The following is a 25,192-nucleotide window of genomic DNA, read 5'->3' as shown; positions in this document are numbered from 1 at the left end:
ACAAGAAACGTTAGAAGGACTTCTCTAGTGAAAAAGAAAAGGCCAGAACTAGAAATGTAAAAATTAGGAAAGGAAAAAACTTATTGGCAAAGGCAAAAATAAAATGCAGGTAGTAAATCAATTATGTATAAAGCTAGTGGGGAAGTTAAGAGACAAAGGATTAAAACCATCTATATCCATAATAAGCAGCTAAGGGATACACAGAAAAAACAAAACATGAAATAAGATGTCAAAGCAATAAACATGGGGAAGGGGATAAAAATGCAAGATTGTGAAAATGCATTTGAACTTGAGATATCAGCCATTTAAAATAATCACAAATATATATAGTTTGCTATATGGGCATCATATATCTATGTATGCACATCATAAATCTATAGTAATCACTAAAAAAGGAAAAGGAACCCAAACATAACACTAAGGATAGTCATCAAATTACAAGGGAACAGAGCAAAAGCAGGTGAAACAAACAAACGAAAGACTACAAACAAAACCTGAAACAGCTAGCAAAATTGCAGTAAGTACACACCTACAAAAAAATTACTTTAAAGGTAAATGGAAAAAGATATTCTACTGCAAAAGGAAATAGACAGCAGGGGTAGCAATAATTATGTTAGATGAAATAGACTTTAAAACAAAGACTTTATCAAGAGACAAAGAAGAATATTATATAATAATTAAAGGATTAATAAAAGAAGATATAGCAGCTATAAATATATAATGCACCCAACATAAGAGCACCTAAATAGATAAAGCACAGATTAACAGACATAAAAGGGAGAAACTGACAGTAATTGGCAATAATACTAGGAGAATTTAACTTAACTCAATGGGTAAATCCTCCAGACAGAAAATCAATAAGGAAACCCTGGCCTTAAAAGACACATTAGACAGAATGAACTTAGGTATATGTAGAACATTCTATCCAAAATCAGCAGAATACACATTCTTTCCAAGTGCACATGGGACATTCTCCAGGATAGATCACATGCTAGGTCACAAAACGAGTGTCAGTAAATTTAAGAAAATTGATATCATATCAAGCATCTTTTCTGACCACTCTGGTATGGACTAGAAATTAAATACAAGAAAAAACTACAAAAATACAGACACATGAAGGCTAAACAATATGCTACTGAATGATCAATAGACCTCTAAAAAACTAAAGAGGAATTCAAAAAAAATCTGGAGACACATCAAATGAAAACACAATAATCCAAAATCTATGGAATGCAGCAAAAGTAGTTCTAAAAGGGAAGTTCATAATGATAAAACTGTACCTTGGAAACAAGAAAAATCTCAAATAAACAACTTAATATTAAACCTAAATTTACTAGAAAAAGAAGAATGAACAAAATCCAAATTTGTAGAAGGAAAGAAATCATAAAGATCAGAGCAGAAACAATTGAAAGAATAAAAAACAATACAAAAGATGAATGAAACTAGGAGCTGACTTTTTGAAATGATAAACAAAGTTGATAAACATTTAAACAGACTTATCAAGAAAAATGAGGGACAAAATTAATAAAGTCAGAAATAAAAAAGGAGAAGATACAACCAACACCACAGAAATACAAAAAAAAAGATTACTATGAAAAATTATACAACGATAAAATAGAAAACAATAAAATAAAATAAAAGGGACAAATTCCTAGGAATATATGATCTCCCAAGATTCAACCAGGAAGAACTAGGAAATATGAACAGATCAATTACTAGTAATGAAATTGAATCAGTAATAAAATGACTCCCAACAAACAAAAAGTCCAGGATCAGAACCTCCCCCAAAAGGGAATAAATAAAGGACATCCAAATTGGAAAGAAAGAAGTAAAACTGTCATTGTTTGCAGATGACATGATACTGTAAATGGAAAATTCTAAAGACGCTACAAAGAAAACCTTACTAGACCTTATTAATTAATTCAGTAAATTTAAGTTAGTGGATACGAAATTAACCCAGAAATCTATTTAGTTTTTATACACTAGCAACAAAGTATCAGAAAAAAAGAAGAATTAAGAAAACAATCCCATTTACAATCACATCGAAAAGAATAAAATACCTAGTAAGAAAATAACTAAGGAGGTAAAAGACTTGTACTCAGAAAACTCTAAGATGCTGATGAAGATGACAAAAACAGTCAAAAGCCATGCCATGTTCCTGGATTGGAAGAATTGATGTTGTTAAAATTACCACACTGCACAAGACGACCTAAAAAAATTCTACACAATCCCTATGAAAGCGCTAAAAGCATTTTTCACAGAACTAGAACGAATAATTCTAAAATTTGTATGGAGGAGTTCCTGATGTCACTCAGTGGGTTAAGAATCCAACTGCAGCAGCTTGAGAGCACAGGTTCGATCTCTGGTGGGCATTGCCACAGCTGCAGCACAGGTTGCAGTTGAGGCTTGGATTCAGTCCCTGGCCTGGGAACTTCTATATGCCATGCGTGCAGTCATAAATAATACAATAAAGCGAAATTCCTATGGAAACACAAGAGACCCAGAATATGCAAAATAATCTTAAGAAAGAGAAGAAGAAAAAAACCTCGCGCTATCATGCTTCCTGATTTCAAACTATACTGCAATGCTACAGTAATCAAAACAGCATGGTACTGGCACAAAAACAGACACATAGATCAATGGAACAGAATAGAGAGCCTAGAAATTAACTCATGCTTATACGGTCAATTAGTCTAAGACAAAAGAGACGAGAATATGCAATGCAACAAAAGCCTCTTCAATAAATGACATTGGGAAAAATTGGACAGCTACATGCAAAAGAATCAAACTGGCCTACTCTCTCATGCTACGTACAAAAATTAATTCCAAAACTCCTAGAAGAAAACATGGGCAGTAAGCTCTTTAACATTAATCTTGGCAATATTTTTTGATGTGTCTCCTCAGGCAAGGGAAACAAAAACAAAAACAAAAGCAAACCATATGTACCACATCAAACAAAAAGGCTTCTTCAATCAACTATACTTCAATAAAAAATAAAATTTAAAATAAAATTTTTATAAAATTAAATAAAAAACCTTTTTCATAGTGAAGGAAATTTCAACCAGAACAAAAAAGCCATCTACTAAATGGGAGATATATCTGAATAGGGGCTTAATACCCAAAATATACAAAGAACACATGCAAAAGCATCAAAAAAATTTTAAATGGGCAGAAGACATGAATGGACATTTTTCCAAAAAAGACATACAGACAGCCAAAAAGCATCACTAGACACTAGAAAAATGCAAATCAAAACCACAGTGAGATGCTACCTCAGACCTGTCAGAATGGCTGTTATCAAAAATGTAAGTGTCGATGAGGATGTGGAGAAAAGGGAACCCTCATGCACTGTTTGTGAACATGTAAATTGGTGCAGCCACTATGGCAAACAGTATGGAGATTCCTTAAAAAATTAAAAATTAAAAAAAAAAATTAAACTACCATATGATCCAGCAATTCCATTCCTGCGTATGTATTTGAAGAAAAAAAGAACCCATTAATTTGAAAAGTCATATTCATCCCTATGTTCATTGCAAAATTATTTACAATAGCCAAGATATTGGAGCAACCTAAGTATCCATCAATAGATGAGTGGATAAATACTAAGTAGTGTGTGTGTGTGTGTGTGTGTGTGTGTGTGTGTGTGTACATACACACATATACATATGAATATATATACATACACACATATACATATGATGGAATATTATTCAGCCATAAAAAAAGAATAAAATATTGACATTTGTGACAACATGGGTCTACCTAGAGAGTAGTATACTCAGTAAAATAAGTCATATATAAAGACAAATACTGTATGATTTCACTTATATGTTAAATCTAAAAGCAAAACAAATTAATAAACACAACAAAACAGAAACAGAGTTATAGATACAGAGAACAAATAGATGATTTTCAAAGGGAATGAGAGTGAGGGTAGGAAGTAAATAGTTGAGTAAGGTTAAGAGGCACAAACTTCCAGTTACAGAATAAATGAGTCATGGTTATGAAATATACGTTGGGGCATACAGTCAATAACTATGTAACATATGGTGATATATTGTAACTAGACTTATCATTGTCATTATTTCTGGAATGTATGGAAATATAGAATCACTATGATGTATAGTAGGTCAATTATACTCCAAAAACAAACAATCATAGAAAAAGAGATCAGATTTGTAGTTACCAGAGCAGGTTGTGGGTGGAGGTAGGGGGTATTGGATGAAGGCAGTCAAAAGGTACAATTCCCAGTTATAAGATAAATGAGTACTAGAAATGTAATGTACAACATGATACATGCTGCTGTAGGTTATATGAAAATTGTTGAGAGTAAAATCATGAGTGTTCTCACCACAAGGGAAAATGTTATTTATTTTACCTTCTATTTAATAAATTTCATATCTACATGAAATGGTGGATGTTCACTAAACTTTTTGTGATAATCAGTTCCTGACAGAAGTAAGTTAAATCAGTATGTTGTACACAAACTTATACAGTGTAGTATGTCAATTAGACCTCAATAAAACTGGAAGAAAAAATGAAAAGAAAATCATAAAAAAAGATTATATGGAGAGGCAAAACACCTAGAATAGCCAAGACAATACTTCAGGAGAAGAGCGAAGGTGGAAGACAAAAAAAACCTGACTTCAAGACTTACTATAAAGATACAATAATGAAGACAGTGTGGCATTGGTGAAAGAATAGGTGAAGAGATCAATGGAACAGAATAAACCCCAAAAATAAACCTCTATATGTGTCATCAACTGCTCTTTGATGAAGGAGGAGCAAAGGCAATACAATGGAGTAAAGAGGGTCTATTCAACAAATGGTACTGGTACAACTGGATATTCATAAGCAAAAAATAATAATAATCTGGACACAGACCTTACACTTGTCACAAAAATTGAATCAAAATGGATCATAGACCAGTTTTCCCATTGTGGCACAGTGGAAACAAATCCGACTAGGAACTATGAGGTTGTGGGTTCAATCCCTGGCCTTGCTCAGTGGGTTAAGTATCCGGTGTTGCCTTTAGCTCTGGTGCAGGTCACAGACACAGCTCAGATCTGGCATTGCTATGGCTGTGGTGTAAGCCAGCAGCTGTAGCTCTGATTAGACCCCTAGCCTGGGAACCTCCATATGCCGCAGGTGCAGCCCTAAAAAGAAAAAAAAAATGGATAATAGAGTAGTTGATCCTGGGTATGTCAAAGACTTTCTAGATAAGCCACATAATGTGTGACTAAGAAAGAAGTGAATCATAAACTGGACTTCATTAAAATTAAAATTCCTCTCCTGTGAAAGATACTATGAAGAGAATGAGAAGGCAAACCACAGAGTGGGAGAAAATATTTGCAAAAGATATCTGATAAAAGATTGCTATTCAAATATAAAAAGAATGCCTAAAACTCAATAATAAGAAAATGAACACCCCAACTAAAAAATAAACCAAATACCTTGAGAGATACCTTATCAAGAAAGATAGAAATGACACACAATCATATGAAAATATGCTCAATATGATACATCATTAGAAAATTGAAGATTAAAACAACATTGAGATAACACAACACACATATTAGAATGGCCAAAACCCAGAACACTGACAACACCAATACCTGGCGAGAATGTGCAGCAACAGATATTAATTTAATGCTGGTGGGAATGCAAAATGGTACAGCCACTGTAGAATACAGACTGCCAATTTCTTACAAAAATTAAACATAGTCTTAAATACCATGCAGTATTCATTCTCCAAATAAGTTCAAAATTATGTATAAAAAATCTGTACACTATAGCAGCTTTATTCATATTTGCCAAAACTTGGAAGCAACCAAGATATCCCTCAGTAGGTGAATGTATAAATAAACTGTGCTACATCCAGACTATGGAATATTATTATGTGATAAAAGAAATGAGCTACTGGAGTTCCATTGTGGCTCAGTGGGTTAAGGACCCAACATAGTCTCTGTGAGGATGCAAGTTTGATCCGTGGCCTCTCTCATTGGGTTAAGGATCCAGTGTTGCCACAAACTGTGGCATAGGTTGCAGGTGTGACTCAGATCCAGTATTACTGTGGCTGTGGAATAGGTGGCAGCTGCAGCTCTGATTCAGCCCCTAGCCTGGGAAATTCCATATGCCACAGGTGCAGCCATAAGAAGAAAGAAAGAAAGAAGGAAAGAAAGAAGGAAGGAAGGAAGGAAGGAAGGAAGGAAGAAAGAAAGAAAGAAAGAAAGAAAGAAAGAAAGAAAGAAAGAAAGAAAGAAAGAAAGAAAGAAAGAAAGAAAGAAAGAGAAAAGGCGAAGGAAGGAAAGAAAAGCAAGAAAAGAAAAGAGAAAAGAAGAAAAGATCTAGCAATTCATGAAAAGACATGGAGGAAAAAAGTGCATATAACTAATAAAAGAAACCAACCCAAAAAGGCTACATACTGCATGATTCCAACTATATGACATTCTAGGAAGGTCAAAAATATGGAAACAGTATATAGATCAGTGGTTGCTAGGGGTTACAGTGGAGGGACAGATAACAAGGCAGAGCACAGAGGATTTTGGGGGCAGTGAATATACTCCATATACTATCATAGTGGATACATGTCATTATACATCTGCCAAAACCCATAGAATGTACTACCCCAAGAGTAAACCCTAATCTAAACTTTGGGTAATGATGTGTCAATATAGGTTCATTGATTGTAACATATGTACCACTATGGTGTGGGATTTTGATAGTGGGGGAGGCTGTGTGTATGTGAAGATAAGGATATATGGAAAACCTGTATACTTCCCAGTAAATTTTGCAGTGCATCTAAAAACATTCTAAAAAGTAAAGCCTCAAAAAGAATAAGATACCACTCGGTTCTGATATTCTGACAATGGTGAGACTGTATGAGCTAGAGTGGAGTTTGGGAGGAGTTTATACAGAAAACCATGAGATCATATGGGGAAAAATTCCAGTGGTGAATGGAAGAGAATATATTTGGTCTCGAGAGTGTCTTAGGTATTTGGCCTGCCAGTCCTACTGGCATAGTAATGATCAATATAAAAATGCACTATTTGTGAATATGTTGTCATCCATAATACCTTTAATGCTATCACTCAGGGAAGGAAGCCCTGGAAAGAATATGGTAGAAGTGTGTGAAAGACTATGCCGATTGCCCATCCAACATCCATTTTCTCCCTTCTACCTTCCTAACAGATCCCAGATATTTTTCAGATATCCATACATTTCATAAATTTCATATGATAAACCACCACCTTCAGGCCAGGAAGTGAGCAATAATTGGTTTGAACCAATCACATAGACTTCACTCTCCTTGAAAATAATTGGCTTAGGCTTAAACATGTGATATAATTGTGGCCAATGAGGTGGAAGGGAAAGCCTGATAGAGGACTTCTGGTAGAATTTTTTCAAAGGAAATACAAAGAAAAAAATATTCTGTTCTTCCACAATGCATTACGGGGCCTAGAACAGTGACAGCCATTTTTGTTACAACGTGAGGGACAAACGCCAATATTCTGAGGATGGCAAAGCAAAAATATAAAAAGAACCTGGGTTGCTGATAATATGTTGAGTCTTTGAGGTTGAAGATATATTAGGTATTAGTACTCCCTAATTTTCCCTCTATTGATAAGGTTCTAACAGTCTAGAGACATCAAGTGTCTCTTAATCTTCTCCTATATTTGCCATCACTATATGAAAGGAAATATCTTAAAGTTCCAAGGATGTGTGAGGGCATGCAAGAGACACGATTTACTTATTCCATTCTTAGCTGGGGCTTCACAAGAATTTCCTGTAAAACACTCAGAACAGATGCTACTAGACTTCTCCTTCTCCTACCCCTTCCCCTAAAATTGATTCCTAAAGCCACTGGGGAGAGGAAGACAAAGTAGGATACAGTATTAGGGGTGGAGGTAAGGGGATCTGTGTTAGACCATAACAGATTGTAAATACTTGAGTAGTATGAAAAGGGTATCAATGCAATAGAGGGATATTTTGATATGTGGATATCAGAAACCAATCAGGACAGCAGGATGAAGAAGGCTTACACATAGGAGGAATACTGATGTCAGATGTGAGAGGCTAAGCAGCATGAGAACTTTCTTACGGAAAGACAGCCTAGTGTGAGGTATTGGAGCCTGAACAAGGTGATGAGCACGTTCACACATTGAGGGAAACACAATGTGGAGTCTCAGAGCCAAAGCATAGTAAGGAGAACATTCACACAGTGGAGTATCTCAGCACAGAGGATATATAAAGCAGTACAGGAAGGGCATTCATACAAGGGAGTGGCCTGGAGTGATGACTCAGGGCCCAAGTAGGGTGAGGAGGGTAGCCACACAAAAGGAGAAGCAGGCACGAGGTACCAGAGCCCTAATGGGATGAAGACAGCATACACATGGATTGGGATGAAGAACAGCCCAGCATGGAGAGTCAGAGCCTGAGTGGGGGTGAGAAAGGCATCCACATTGGGGTGCAGGAAATCCAAAAGGGTGACAAGGGCATGGATACCGAGGAACAACTAAGCACAATGCATTTGAACCTAGGCAGAGTGAGAAAGGCAACTTGAAATCAAGGGGTATCAAGGGGTGGGGTAGTATGGAGTGTAAGAGCCTAATTGGAGTTAGGAGATGTCCGTGTAAGTAGGAGATTATGCCTGGCATGGAATAAGCTGGGTAAGAAGGAGGGTACCACATGAAATGAGGCATGACCTGACATGGGAAATCATGCCTGAGCAAGGTGAAGAAGGCTTCATTAGAAAGATGTATCCCAGTATGGGATGTCAAGGCTTGAATATGGTATAGAAGACATTCCATGGAGGGGAAGCCCACTATATGGTGTCAATGTCTGAGCTATATAATGAGGGCATATATACAGTCAAAGAAATGGCAGCAGATATCTTTGATAAATAGAAACAAACATGGTAAACCTTATGATTGCCCCATATTACTGCTTTGAGAGAACCCAAGACATCCTGAAAGGGTCCCCTTCAAGCATTCACCAAAGTGCTGAATAGCATAGGCAAGGCCAAGGAAAGAACCATTTGAAATAATTAGAGGAAACAATATTGGCACTCACACAGGGCTTGGAATTTTGCCTGTTCCCACCAAGTAGATTAAAATTCAATATTCAAGGGGCATTGGATAGAGTACTCAGGAAAGTCTTACCTCAGTAATGGAGAAAAACCGGCTGTAGACCAAGCATTCTTCTGGATCCGCCTTAAAAATTATAAAGGAAAGACCTAAAATAATCAAACATTTTCTAAGGAACTTAACTACATTCCAGAAAAAAAATTTCAAGAAAAGGTACATGAATAGAAAAATATCAGGCATGCAACAAGGTAGAATTCACAATGTCTGGCATCTGATACAAGATTACCAGGAACGAAAAGAGGCAAAAAAAAAAAAAAAGGCCCACAAACCACAATGAGAAGGATCAATCAATAAAACCAACCTAGAACTGGCACATATGTTACAATTATGAGAAAAGAACTTAAAATATTTATTATAACTACTCAATATGTTCAAAGAGTTATTATAGATATGGAAGATATGAAAAAACCCTATGTCAAACTTCTACAGATGAAAACTATAATGTCTAAAATGAAATATACACTAAATGAGATTCATGACAGATTAGATAATGCATAAGAAAAAGTCAGTGAACATGAAGATAGAGCAATAGAAGTTATACAAAATGAAGCACAAAGAGAAAAAAAGAATCCAAATATGAATAAGTAAAAAAGTATCAGTGAGCTGTGGGACTACTTCAAGCAATTTAATACATAGGTAAATGACATCCCCTAAGGAAAGGAAAGGGAAAAGCAGAAAAAAATCTGAAGAAATGATGGCTGAAAACTTCCAAACTTGATGAAAATTATAAATCCACATCTCGAAGAAGCTCAACAACCAAGCAAATGAAACATGAAGAAAACAGCAATAAGGCACATCATAATCTAGTTGCTCAAAATCAATGATAGAGAAAAGTCTTCAAAGCACCCACAGTAAAAAGACATGATACATACTGAGGGACAAAGATGAAGATGGCATCATATTTCTCTTCTGAAACAATGCAAGCAAGAAGAGAGTAGAGAAACATCTTTATATTGTTTAAAGAAAAAAAAATACCAACCTGGAGTTATATGACTGGAAAAATAACTATAATAAATGAAGTCATGGGAAGATGAAATAGATGTACTTTCCCTTACTCCTCCCAATAACTACAACTAAAAACCTTAGACATTATACATATACATGATAATCATAAGTCTCTGAAATGTGGAGAGAGGAAAGCATAACAGCTAAGGACCTTGAAATTCAACAAAAAACATTGGTGAGTTCCGAATCTTCTCTTTGTCTCGTATATCCTAGACCAGATACTGGGGGGAAAAGCAACTCAGAAAAACCAGTGGGCACCCCCAAAATCCCCCCAAAAAACCCACTCTCTCTAGCCAAATGGCCGGAAAAGGGGCAGCCTAGCAAGACCTAAAAAACAGAAAACTTTGAGACAATTTCAGCCAGTCACCAAGTCAACCAAGAAAAACTGTAGACTCAACCCTGACAGAAAGAACAACAGCAGAATCTTCACTCATATCATTTCCAGGCTATAAGAGTCATGCAAATATCTTCTGACAGGGTAGTGTCAAAGAAGGCTGAGTAGGAATCCTGGACTTATACCCCCCATGCGGCGGTAATGAAGCTCACTTATTTCTCCTCATGGGGGTAGTATCCAAGGAGGTGTAGTGAAGGAAAGACTTTTACCACTATTCAGTGGTGCTGAATCCATGGTGTCAGTGGAGGTCATGTAGGGAACCATTACAAAATGCCCTCCCACTCTCAACCAGGTCAGTATCATTGGAGGCCTAGTGAGGAGCTTGAACACCCACCCCTAAGTAGCAGTGAGGAGGAGCCCATCCTCACCAATAAGGTGTCAGTGGAGGCTAACTGAGGAGCCCAGACTTCCACTCCCACATGTAAATAACAATTCAGCATCCCTCTTCACCCACCTGAGTGATGCCAGAGTAGAATATAAATATATTTCAGAGTTTTATAACATAGTATTCAAAATTTCAAGGTTTCAATTGTAAGTTGTTCATTATTACAAGAATTAGATCGAAAACTTTGTGAAAAAGACAAGAGCCAATACTGAAAAGATACAGATATTAGAATTATCTGATAGAAATTTTATTTTTTAAATTTTTTATTAACCATTATTTACTTTTTATTAAAGTATAGTTAATTTACAACATGTCTTCAGTTTCAGTTGTACAGCAAAGTCACCCAATCACACACACTTCCCTGTGCTGTACAGTAGGACCCCATTACCAATCCATTCCAAACATTAACAGCTTGCATCCGCCAACTCCAAATTCCATGGGCATCCCACTCTTTCCCAAATCCACCCTGGCAACCACCAGGCTGCTCTCCGTGTCTGTGGTCTATTTCTGTTTTGTAGATAGGATCATCTGTGCCATATTTTAGGTTCCACATATAAGTGATATCGAATGGTATTTGTCCTTCTCTTTCTGACTTACTGCACTTAGTATGAGAGTATCTAGTTCAACCCGTGCTGCTGCAAATAGCACTATTTTGTCCTTTATATGGCTGAGTAGTATTCCATTGGATATATGTACCACATCTTCTTAATCCATTCATCTGTCAATGTTTCCATGTCTTGGATATAGTGAATAGTGCTGCAATGAACATATGGGTGCATGTATCTTTTTGAATGATTTTTTGTCCAGATATGTGCCCAGGAGTGGGGTTGCTGGATCATACTGTAACCCTGTATTTAGTTTTCTGAGGTACCTTCATACTGTTTTTCATAGTGGTTGTACCAATTTACATTCCCACCAACAGTGAAGGAGCATGCCCTTACCTCCAACCCTCTCCAGCATTTGTTATTTGTTGACTTGTTAATGATGGCCATTCTGACTGGTGTGAGGTGGTACATTAATGTAGTTTTGATTTGCATTTCTCTAATAATTAGTGATGTTGAGCATTTTTTTTTCATGTGCCTGCTGGCCATCTGTATGTCTTCTCTGGAGAAATGTCACATGTAGGTCTTCTGCCCATCTTTCAATTGGGTTTTTTGTTGTTGTTGTTGTTGTTGAGTTCTATGAGTTGTCTATGAATTTTGGAGATTCGTCCTTTGTCTGTTGCATTGTTTGCAAGGATTTTCTCTGATTCTGTGGGTTGTCTTTTCATTTTTTAAGGGTTTTCTTTGCTGCGCAAAAGCTTTTGAATTAATTAGGTCCCATTGGTTTATTTTTGTTTTTATTGACCTTATTCTAGGAGGTGGATTGGATCAAACAAGATAATGCTGTGATTTATGTCGAAGAGCGTTCTGCCTATATTTTCCTCTAGGAGTTTTATTGTATCTGCCCTTACATTTAGGTCTTTAATCCATTTTCAGTTTATTTTTCTGTATGGTGTTAGGAAGTGTTATAATTTCATTCTTTTGCATGCAGCTTTCCAGTTTTACCAGCACCACTTAGTGAAGAGGCTATCTTCCTTCCACTGTATGTTCTTGCCTCTTTTCTCATAGTTTACTTGACCCTACATGCTTGGGTTTATTTCTGGGCATTCTATCCTGTTCCATTGATTTATATTTCTGTTTTTGTGCCAGTACCATACTATTTTGATAACTGGAGGTTTGTAGTATTGTCTGAAGTCAGGGCGCATGATTCCTCCAATTCTGTTTTTCTTTTTCAATATTGCTATGGCTATTCTGGGCCTTTTGTATTTCCATACAAATTTTAAATATCCTATTCTAGTTCTGTGAAGAATGTCCTTGGTAATTTGATAGGAATTGCATTGAATCTGTAGATTGCCTTGGGTAGTAAAGTCATTTTGACAATATTGATTCTTCCAATCCAAGAGCATGGTATATCGTTCCATCTGTTTGTGTCATCTTTTATTTCTTTCATCAGTGTCTTACAGTTTTCAGAGCATAGGTCTTTTATCTCTTTAGGTAGGTTTATTCCTAGGTATTTTATTCTTTTTGATGTGATGGTAAATGGGATGGTGTCTCTGATTTCTCTCTCTCTCTCTTTTTCTCTCTCTCCTTCCTTCCTTCCTTCCTTCCTTCCTTCCTTCCTTTCTTTCTTTCTTTCTTTCTTTCTTTCTTTCTTTCTTTCTTTCTTTCTTTCTTTCTTTCTTTCCTTCTTTCCTTCTTTCCTTCTTTCCTTCTTTCCTTCTTTCTTTCTTTCTTTCTTTCTTTCTTTCTTTCGCTTTTTATGACCATATTCACAGCATATGGAAGTTCTCAGGCTAGAGGTAAAATCAGAGCTACAGCTTCTAGCTTACACCACAGCCACAGCCATGCAGGATCCAAGCTGTGTCTGTGACCTACAATACAGCTCACAACAATGCTGGATCCCCAACTCACTCAGTGAGGCCAGGAATTGAATCTGCTTCCTTATGGATACTAATTGGATTAGTTTCCACGGCACCACAAGGGGAACACTCTGATTTCTCTTTCTGATCTTTCGTTGTTAGTGTACAGAAATGCAATCAATTACCATGTATTAATTTTGTATCCTACAACTTTGCCAAATTCTTTGAAGAGGTCTAAGAATTTTCTGGTAGTGTATTTAGGATTTTCAAGGTATACATCTGCAAGGTATGACATCTGCAAACAGTGATAGTTTTACTTCTTTTCCAATTTGGATTCCTTTTATTTCTTTTTCTTCCCTGATTGCCATGGCTAGGACTTCCAAAACCATGTTGAAAAGTAGTGGTGAAAGTGGGCATCATTGTCTTGTTCTTGATCTTTGTGGAAATGTTTTCAGTTTTTCACCATTGAGAATGATGTCAGCTGTTCATTTGTCATATATGGCTTTTATGATGTTGAGGTAGATTCCTTCTATGTGCACTCTGGAGACTTTTTATCAGAACCAGAGTTGAATACTGTCAAAAGCTTTTTCTGCATCTACTGCGTTGATAATATAGTTTTTTTTTTTCAGGTTTGTTGATGTAGTTTATCACAATGATTGATTTGAAGATATTGAAAATTCCTTGCACACCTGGGATAAATCCCACCTGATCATAGTGTATGATCCTTTAATATATATTTGTATTCTGTTTGCTAATACTTTGTTGGGGATTTTTGTATCTATGTTCATCAGTGCCATTGTCCTGTAATTTTCTTTGTGTGTGTGTGTGTGTGTGGTATCCTTTTATGGGTTTGGTAGCTGGGTGATTGTGGCCTCAGAGAATGAGCTTGGGTGTGTTCCTTCATCTGCCATTTTTTGGAAGAGTTCCAGAAGAATAGGTGTTAACTCTTCTGTGAATGTTTGATAGAATTTGTCTGTGTAGCCATCAGGTCCTGGAGTTTTGTTTTTTGGAATTTTTTAAATCACATTTTCTTTCTTTCTTTTTCTTTTTCTTTTTCTTTTCTTTTCCTTTTTTTTTTTTTTTTTTTTTTTGGTCTTTTGTCCTTTTAGGGTTGCACCCATAGCACATGGAGGTTCCCAGGCTAGGGTCTAATCAGAGCTGTTGTTGCCAGCCTATGCCACAGCCACAGCAATGCCAGATCCAAGCCACGTCTGTGACCTACACCACAGCTCATGGCAATGCCAGATCCTTAACCCACTGAGTGAGGCCAGGGATCGAACCTGCAACCGAATTGTTCCTAGTCGAATTCATTTCCACTGCACCATGACGGGAACTGCACATTTTCAATTTCAGTACTTGTGTATTCATATTTTCAATTTCTTCCTGGTCCAGTCTTGGTAGGCTGTACCTTTGTAAGAATCTGTCCATTTCTAGCAGTCTCATATGGTCCTTTGTCTTTCTGTGGAATCAGTTGTGATTTCTCCTTTTTCACTTCTAATTTTATTGATTTGAGCTTCTCCCTATTTTTCTTGATGAATCTGGTTAAAAGTTGATCAATTTTCTTGATCTTTTCAAAGAACCAACTTTTGGTTTCATCGATTGTCTCTATTGTTTTCTTTTTCTCTATTTCATTTGTTTCTGTTCTGATTTTTATGATTTCGTTCCTTCCTCTAACTTTGGGTTTCATTTATTCTTCTTTCTCTAGTGCTTTAGGTGTAAGGGTAGGGTTTTTTTTTTCTTTTGTCAATTTAGGGCCACACCCACAGCATATGGAGGTTCCCACGCTAGGGGTCAAATCAGAGCTGTAGCTGCTGCCCTACGCCACAGCCACAGTGACACAGGATCTGAGCCGCATCTGCTACCTACACCACAGCTCAAGGTGATGCTGGATGATTAACCCACTGAGCAAAGCCAGGGATTGAACTCACATCCTCATGGATACTAGTCAGGTTTGTTAACCACTGAGCCATGATGGGAACTCCAAAGGTAAGTTTTTTATTTGAGCTTTTTCTTGTTTCCTGAGGTAAGATTGTACTGCTATAGACTTTCCTCTCAGAACTGCTTTTGCTGTTGTCCCATAGGTTTTGGGTTTTGTGTTTAATTGTCATTTGTCTCTAAGTGTCTTTTGATTTCTTCTTTGATTTCTTCAATGATCCATCGGTTGCTCAGTACCATATTATTTAGCTCCCAGAGTTTTTGTGGGGTTTGGGGGGGGGGGTTTGCTGGTTTTTTTTCCTTATAGTTGATTTTTGTCCTATAGCCATTTGGTCATAGAAAATGAATGGGATAATTTCAACTTTTTAAAATTTGCCAAGGCTTCATCTTTGGGCCAAGATGTGAACTATCCTGGAGAATGTTCCATGTGCACTTTAGAAGAATGTATATTCTCCTGCTTTGCAATGGAATATTCTATAAATACCAGATTGCCTTGGGTAGTATAGTCATTTTGATAATATTAACTCTTCCCATCCATGAGCATCGTGCGTTTTTCCATCTATTTGTGTCATCTTTGACTTATTTCATCAGTGTCTTATAGTTTTCAGAGTACAGGTCTGTTGTCTCTTTAGGTAGGTTTACTCCTAGGTATTTCATCCTTTTGGATGCAATGGTAAACAGGATTGGTTCCCTAATTTCTTTTTCTGCTCTTTCATTGTTAGTGTATAGAAACGCCATCAATTTCTGGGTATTAGTTTTGTATCCTGTGGCTTTGCCAATTTCATGGATGAGCTCTAACAGTTTTTTGGTAGAGTCTTTAGGATTCTCTAGGTATAGTATTATGTCATGTGCAAATAGTGATAGTTTTACTTTTTCCTTTCCAATTTGGATTCCTTTAATCTCTCTTACTTCTCTGATTGCTGTGGCTAGGGCTTCCAAAACGATGTTGAAGAGTAGTGGCGAGACTGGACATCCTTGTCTTGTTCCTGATCTCACTGGGAATTCTTTCAGATTTTCACCATTGAGAATGATGTTCGTTGTGGGTTTGTCATATATGGCCTTTATTATGTTGAGGTAGGTTCCCTCTATGCCCACTTTCAGAAGGGTTTTTATCAGAAATGGGTGTTAGATTTTGTCAAAGGCTTTTTCTGTGTCCATGGAGAAGATCCTATGGTTTTTATTCTTCAGTTTGTAATGATGGATTTGTGGACATTGCATCCCTGGGATAAATCCCACTTGATCATGATGTACAATCCTTTTAATGTACTCTTGGATGTGGTTTGCTAGTATTTTGTTGAGGATTTTTGCATTGATGTTCATCAGTGAAATTGGCCTGCAGTTTTCTTTTTTTGTGGTATCTTTGTCTGGTTTTGGTATCAGGGTGATGGTGGCCTCATAAAATGAGTTTGGGGGTATCCTTTCCTCTGCAATTTTTTGAAATAGTTTCAGAATGAGAGGTGTTAGCTCTTCTCTAAATGCTTGATAGCATTCGGCTGTGAAGCCCTCTGGTCCTGGACTTTTGTTTGTTGGAAGTTTTTTAATCACGGTTTCAATTTCAGTTCTTGTGATTGGTCTGTTCATTTCTTCTATTTCATCTTGGTTTAGTCTTGGAAGATTGTACCTTTCTATGTATTTGTCCATTTATCCTGGGTTTTCCATTTTATTGGTATATAGTTGCATATAGTAGTCTCTTGTGATCCTTTGTATTTCTGTGTTGTCCATTGTTACTTCCCTTTTCCGTTTCTAATTTTATTGATTTGAGTTCTCTCTCTTTTTTACTTGATAACTCTGGCTATGGTTTTATCAATTTTGTTGATCTTTTCAAAGAACCAGCTTTTTGTTTCATTGATCTTTTCTATGGTTTTTTTGTTTCTATTTCATTGATTTCTGCTCTGATCTTTATGATTTCTTTCCTTCTACTAACTTTGGGTCTTGTCTGTTCTTCTCTCTTGAGCTGCTTTAGATGTAAAGTTAGCTTGTTTATTTGAGCTTTTTCTTGTTTCCTGAGGTGGGCTTGTATTGCTTTAAACTTTCCTCTTAGAACAGCTTTTGCTGCATCCCTTAGGTTTTGGAGTGTCGTATCTTCGTTGTCATTTGCTTCTAGGTATTTTTTAATTTCTCCTTTGGTTTCTTCATTGATCCATTGGTTGTTTAGTACCATGTTGTTTATTCTGCATGTATTTGTGTTTTTTTGCAGTTTTTTTCTTGTTGTTGATTTATAGTTGTATAGTGTTGTGTTCGGAAAAGATGCTTGATATGATTTCAATTTTCTTAAAGTTACCAAGGTTGGACTTATAGCCCAGGATGTGATGAATCTTAGAGAATGTTCCATGTGCAGTTGAGAAGAATGTGTATTATGTTGCTTTTGGATGGAATGTCCTATAAATGTGCACTTGAGAAGAATGTGTATTCTGTTGCTTTTGGATGGAATGTCCGGTAAATATCTCTTATGTCCATCTGGTTTAATGCATCATTCAGGGCCTGTGTTTTTCATTTTCTGTCTGGATGATCTATCCACTGCTGTATATGGGGTGTTAAAGTCCCCCATTATTATTGTGTTATTGTTGATTTGTCCTTTCAAGGTTGTTAGCAGTTGCCTTATATATTGTGGTGAACCTATGTTGGGTACGTAGATATTTAAAATTGCTATATCTTCTTCTTGGATTGATCCTTTGCTCATTATGTTATGACCTTCTTTGTCCCTTAAAATATTCTTCATGTTAAAGTCTATTTTGTCTGATATGAGTATTGCTACTCCAGCTTACTTTTCCTCCCCGTTTGCATGAAATATTTCCTTCCATCCTCTCACTTTCAATTTGTATGTGTCCCTAGAAGTGAAGTGGGTCTTTTGAAGATAGCATATATATGGATCTTGCTTTTGTATCCATTCAGCCAGTCTATGTCTTTTGGTTGGGGCGTTTAGTCCATTCACACTTAAGGTAATTATTGATATGTACGTTCTTATTGCCATTTTATTCATTGCTTTGGATTTGTTTTTGTTGCTCTTTTTTATTCCCTTCTTCTCTTGTTCTCTCCTCTTATGGTTTTATGACTATCTTTCGTGTTGTATTTGAGTTGATTTTTCTTTGTTTGTGTATCAATTGTAGATTTCTGGTTTGCAGATATTCTGATGTTTTGATATAAGAGTCTATACATATATGAGATTGATACATGTACGTATATGAGAGTGGAGGGATATAAATGCTTATGATGGGATAGGACATTCGATGGTAGAAAACAAATGACATCTGGCTATTCATTTATTTGGCTCTTTATCCTCAGACATGTACAATGCCACATGTCCAATGTTTTTTATTCCTAAGATCACAGCTCCTAATTGAGTAACCTTTTCTTCCAGGTTCATACTCCTTTATATTCTCTTCCAGCTTTGGGGGGTACTGGCTACTTCCTGGCACTAGTCCCAGCATTCTTTATCATACACTGATGGTTTCTATTAAATCTATAAATGCTTTATAAAGATCACAGGACTCATGGATTAGGTAGAAGTGTGTTGTTTAGTTTCCAAGTGTTTGGAGATTTTTCTGTTATCTTTCTGTTGCTTCCAATTTAATTTTATTGTAGTCAGAGAGTATATTCTGTATGACTTCAGTTCTTTTAAATTTGTTGAGGTTTGTTTCATGGCCCAGGATACGGTATTTATGCACTTGAAAATTATGTGTATTCTAGTATTATTGAGTGGAGTGGTCTCTAAATGATGATTAGACTCTGTTTGGTGGTGGTATCTAGTTATTGTAGATTAATGCTGATTTTACATCTAGTTGTTCTGTTGTTGAACAAGGCATATATGGTCTCTGCAGATATAATTATTAATTTGTATGTTTTTCTGTTCAGGTTCTATAAATTTTTGCTTCACATATTTTGAAAACTGTTGTTTAATGCATACACATTTAGGATTTCTATCTCTTTTTTCTATCTCTTTTATCACTATATAATGTCCCTCTCTGTGTCTGTAAATTTTCTTTGCTCTGAAATCTATTTTATCTGATATTGTACTAATCAGAGAAGCAGAACAAATTGGATGTGTATATATGAGAGAGAGGTTTATTTTAAGGAATTGGCTCATATGACTATAGAAGCTGGAAAGTCCAAAATCTGCTATCAGGAAGATCCAGAAAAGAACTGATTTTGCAGTTAATATCCAAAGGTCTCTGCTGGCAGAATTTTATCTTACCTGGTGGAAGTCAGTCTTTTGTTCTATTTGGGCTTTCAACTGGTTGAATAAGTCCTTCCCACATTATGGAGGGCAATCTGATTACTCAAAGTCTAGTGAATTAAATATTATTCTCATCCAAAAACACTACAACAGAAGCACCTAGAATAGTGTTTGAACATAAACATGGACATTATAGCCCAGCCAAATTGACAGGTAATATTAACCATCACAGATATTAATATAGCCACTCCTGATTTTTTATTGACATTTGAATGATGTATCTTTTCCCCATCCTTTTGATTTCAACATACTATGTCATTATGTTTGGAATAAATTTCTTATATTCAACATATGGATCAGTCATATTTTTTAACACAATTTTCTTTTTGCTTTTTTTTTTACCTTTTAGTGTGGCACCTGTGGAATATGGAAGTTCCCAGGCTAGGGGTCAAATTGGAGCTGCAAGTGCCAACTTATGACCCAGTCACGGCAATGCCAGATCCAAGCCACATCTGCAATCTACACCACAGTGCGCAGCAATGCTGGACCCTTAACCTGATGAGTGAGGCCAAGATCAAACCCACATCCTCCTGGATACTTGTTAGATTTGTAACCCACTGAGCCACAGTGGGAGCTCCCTTAGCCCACTTTTCAATCTCAGACTTATTTGGTATATTTGGATCATTTATATTTAATGATATATTAAGGATTAATTCTGCCATTTTCATTTTTGTTTTCTGTTTGTTCTCTGCCTATAATTTTTTCTTTCTTCTTCCTTATTGTGAATTACTTGAATACTTTGTATAATTCCATTTTAATTTATCTGTAGTGTTTTTGAATATATCTCTTTGTGTAGCTTTTATAGTGTTTGCTTTAGGTATTATATAATATATACACAACTTACCACAGTCTAGTGGTGCCATAATGTTACCAGTCAGAGTGAAGTGAAGAAATATTACCTCCTTTTACCATCCTCCATTTATCCTATACTTGCCTTAAATATTTCCCTATATACATTGAGAGCGATGTTAGATAGTGTTAAAATTTTTGCTTCAAAAAGAAAACATACCCATGGAGTTGCAATATATATAGGGAGTTCCCATTGTGGCTCAGTGGGTTACAAATCTAACAAGTACCCATGAGGATATGGGTTTGATCACTGGCCTCACTCAATGGGTTAAGGATCCAGCGTTGCTGTGCACTGTGGTGTAGGTTGCAGAAGGCGTGGTGGTGGAAGAGAAAGCTATGAACTGCCCAGTGAAGAGGCAAATTGAATTTGGAAATACACACACTGCCTCGGAATCACAAATGGCCCAGCGGGTCAGTGGAATGATCTCAGGAATAGCACAAGCTCTGTGATCCCTGCCAACAATCAAGCTCAGGGGAACATGAAAGCAGTGTATGCTGCGTGGCTAGCCAAAGGAGCTGAGAGGGGCACGCTGGTGCATGTTTTACTCTGCAGTAGCTACAGGGAGAACTGCCATTGGCCTGGTAGGGGAAGGGACTGAAGGAATGGTGCATGTCCTATAGCTATAGAGAGAGACTTTTAAAAACAGTTAAGGAGCAGCCCCCACTCTTGGGGCTATAGGAATTCTCTCTAGACCAGTGAGACAAATGTAGTGATTACAGAAAGATGCCTGCACTCTCAGCTGCAGAGAGCAGTCCTAAGAGCATCCCTGACAAAGGGAAGGTGGACTTCAGGAACAGCTGCTGACATTGCCAACTACAGGAAATCCTCCTGAGAACTACCTGGTCGCAGGAGGGGTTGCAGGAGCCAGTACTACCCCTATGCCACAAAAGAAATCATGTGAACCATGAAACACTGCCACCTCTCTCACAGACACCATTTCTAACAGCCAATTGGTTGCAGGGAATGTATCATAATACAAATTCTCTCATCATGCACTCTGGGTACATACTACCACCACTGAAAACTCAAAGACTAGGCATCAGTTGCTGCATTTATATACCAACTATCGAGGGGACAATAAACACAGAAAGTTAGACATTATGATATGACAAAGGAATAGTTTTCAAATAAAGGAACAAGGCAAAAACACACAAAAACACCTAAATGAAGAGGAAGTAGGTATTCTACATAAAAAGAATTCAGAGTGATGACAGTAAAGATGACCCAAGATCTTGGAAAAAAATGGAGGCACTGGTAGAGAAGTTACAAGAAATGTTTAACAAAGAGCTAAAAGACTTAAATAACAAGCAAAGCAAATGGATAGCATAATATCTGAAATGAAAAATACACTTTAAGGAATCAATAGAAGGACAATGGAGGCGGAAGAATGAATAAGTAAGGTGGAAGACAGAGTGCTGGAAATCACTGCTACAGAAGAAATAAAGAAAAATAATAATAAATGTAACAGCATTCACATCATAGGTATTCTAGAAGGAGAAGAGAGAAAGTGCCGGAGAAAATATTCAAAGAAAAACTTCCTTAATATACACAAAAACTTCCCAATATGGGAAACACTCACTCAATTTGAGGAAGCACAGAAAATCCCATACAGGATAAACACAAGGAGAAACATAGACACATACTAATAAAACTGACAAATATTAAAACAAAGAAAAAACATTAAAATCACAAGTGAAAAGCACCAAATAACATAAAAGGGAATCCCCATAAGAATAAAAGCTGATCTTTCAGCAGAAAATCTTCAAGCTAGAAGTTAGTGGCAATATAAACTTAAGGTGATGAAGGGGAAGACTCTAGAACCCCAAATACTATAACAAGCAAGTTATAGCTCACATTCAGATTCAACAGAGATCAAAAGCTTTTCTGACAAGCAAAAGTTAAGAGAATTCGGCACCTACAAACCAGCTCTACAGCAATTACTAAAGGAACTTCTCTGAGTAGAAAAGGAAAAGCCACAATCATAAACAAGAAAATTTCAAATGAGAAAACTCTCTGGTAAAGACAAAGATAATACAAAGGTAAAAAAAATCACCCATTGACAAATATGATATCAAAACTAGCAAACATGAGAAAATAAATGCAGAACATTGAAAATGCATATAAAAATAGGAGAACTGCTACCCAAAAACTTCTGTACACATATAGTTGTTTTTATCCAAGTCTAATGGGAACTAAAACCAAAGAACATAGGACACACACACATTTAAAAAAGAAAAGGCAATCCAAACACAACACTAAAGATAGTTAGAGAAGACAACAAAAGCAGAAGGGAAAAAAAAGACCCAAAGTAAAAATGCAAAACAGTTAACAAAATGGCAATAAAGACATACTTATCCATAATGACACTGAATGTAAATGGATTAAATGCTACAACTGAATTCACAGACTGGCTGAATGGATACAAAAATAAGGCCCATATATATGCTGTTTACAAGAGACCCACTTCACTCCTAAGAAAACGTGCAGAATGAAAGGGAGGGGATAGAAGAAAATACTACATGCAAATGAAAATCAAAGGAACGTAGGAGTAGCAATACTCATATCAGTCAAAATAGATTTTAAAATAAAGTCACAAGTGACCAAAAGGACTCTACATAATGATCAAAGGATCTATCCACGAAGAAGATATAACAATTGTAAATATTATACATACACCTAAGGGCAACTCAATATATAAGACAACTGCTGATAGCCATAAAAGTAGAAATAAAAAAAAAAACCACAGTAATAGAGAGGGACTTTAACACCCCAATTACATCAATGGGCAGATCATCCAGACAAAAAACCCAGGCCTTAAATGACACCCTAGACAAGATATATTTAACTGGTATTTATAGAATATTCCATTGCAAAGCAGGAGAATATACATTCTTCTAAAGTGCACATGGAACATTCTCCAGGATAGTTCACATCTTGGCCCAAAGATGAAGCCTTGGCAAATTTTAAAAAGTTGAAATTATCCCATTCATTTTCTATGACCAAATGGCTATAGGACAAAAATCAACTATAAGGAAAAAAAACCAGCAAACCCCCCCCCCAAACCCCACAAAAACTCTGGGAGCTAAATAATATGGTACTGAGCAACCGATGGATCATTGAAGAAATCAAAGAAGAAATCAAAAGACACTTAGAGACAAATGACAATTAAACACAAAACCCAAAACCTATGGGACAACAGCAAAAGCAGTTCTGAGAGGAAAGTCTATAGCAGTACAATCTTACCTCAGGAAACAAGAAAAAGCTCAAATAAAAAACTTACCTTTGGAGTTCCCATCATGGCTCAGTGGTTAACAAACCTGACTAGTATCCATGAGGATGTGAGTTCAATCCCTGGCTTTGCTCAGTGGGTTAATCATCCAGCATCACCTTGAGCTGTGGTATAGGTAGCAGATGCGGCTCAGATCCTGTGTCACTGTGGCTGTGGCCCTAAATTGACAAAAGAAAAAAAAAACCCTACCCTTACACCTAAAGCACTAGAGAAAGAAGAATAAATGAAACCCAAAGTTAGAGGAAGGAACGAAATCATAAAAATCAGAACAGAAACAAATGAAATAGAGAAAAAGAAAACAATAGAGACAATCGATGAAACCAAAAGTTGGTTCTTTGAAAAGATCAAGAAAATTGATCAACTTTTAACCAGATTCATCAAGAAAAATAGGGAGAAGCTCAAATCAATAAAATTAGAAGTGAAAAAGGAGAAATCACAACTGATTCCACAGAAAGACAAAGGACCATATGAGACTGCTAGAAATGGACAGATTCTTACAAAGGTACAGCCTACCAAGACTGGACCAGGAAGAAATTGAAAATATGAATACACAAGTACTGAAATTGAAAATGTGCAGTTCCCGTCATGGTGCAGTGGAAATGAATTCGACTAGGAACAATTCGGTTGCAGGTTCGATCCCTGGCCTCACTCAGTGGGTTAAGGATCTGGCATTGCCATGAGCTGTGGTGTAGGTCACAGACGTGGCTTGGATCTGGCATTGCTGTGGCTGTGGCATAGGCTGGCAACAACAGCTCTGATTAGACCCTAGCCTGGGAACCTCCATGTGCTATGGGTGCAACCCTAAAAGGACAAAAGACCAAAAAAAAAAAAAAAAAAAAAAAGGAAAAGAAAAGAAAAAGAAAAAGAAAAAGAAAGAAAGAAAATGTGATTTAAAAAATTCCAAAAAACAAAACTCCAGGACCTGATGGCTACACAGACAAATTCTATCAAACATTCACAGAAGAGTTAACACCTATTCTTCTGGAACTCTTCCAAAAAATGGCAGATGAAGGAACACACCCAAGCTCATTCTCTGAGGCCACAATCACCCAGCTACCAAACCCATAAAAGGATACCACACACACACACACACACAAAGAAAATTACAGGACAATGGCACTGATGAACATAGATACAAAAATCCCCAACAAAGTATTAGCAAACAGAATACAAATATATATTAAAGGATCATACACTATGATCAGGTGGGATTTATCCCAGGTGTGCAAGGAATTTTCAATATCTTCAAATCAATCATTGTGATAAACTACATCAACAAACCTGAAAAAAAAAACTATATTATCAACGCAGTAGATGCAGAAAAAGCTTTTGACAGTATTCAACTCTGGTTCTGATAAAAAGTCTCCAGAGTGCACATAGAAGGAATCTACCTCAACATCATAAAAGCCATATATGACAAATGAACAGCTGACATCATTCTCAATGGTGAAAAACTGAAAACATTTCCACAAAGATCAAGAACAAGACAATGATGCCCACTTTCACCACTACTTTTCAACATGGTTTTGGAAGTCCTAGCCATGGCAATCAGG

Source organism: Sus scrofa, chromosome X (assembly GCF_054392235.1).
Source record: "Sus scrofa isolate SSC_HxYL_T2T_F1_AM1 chromosome X, Sscrofa_HxYL_maternal_Yorkshire_Landrace_v2.0, whole genome shotgun sequence".
Lineage (NCBI taxonomy): Eukaryota > Metazoa > Chordata > Mammalia > Artiodactyla > Suidae > Sus > Sus scrofa.
Note: the sequence above shows the minus strand (reverse complement) of the source record.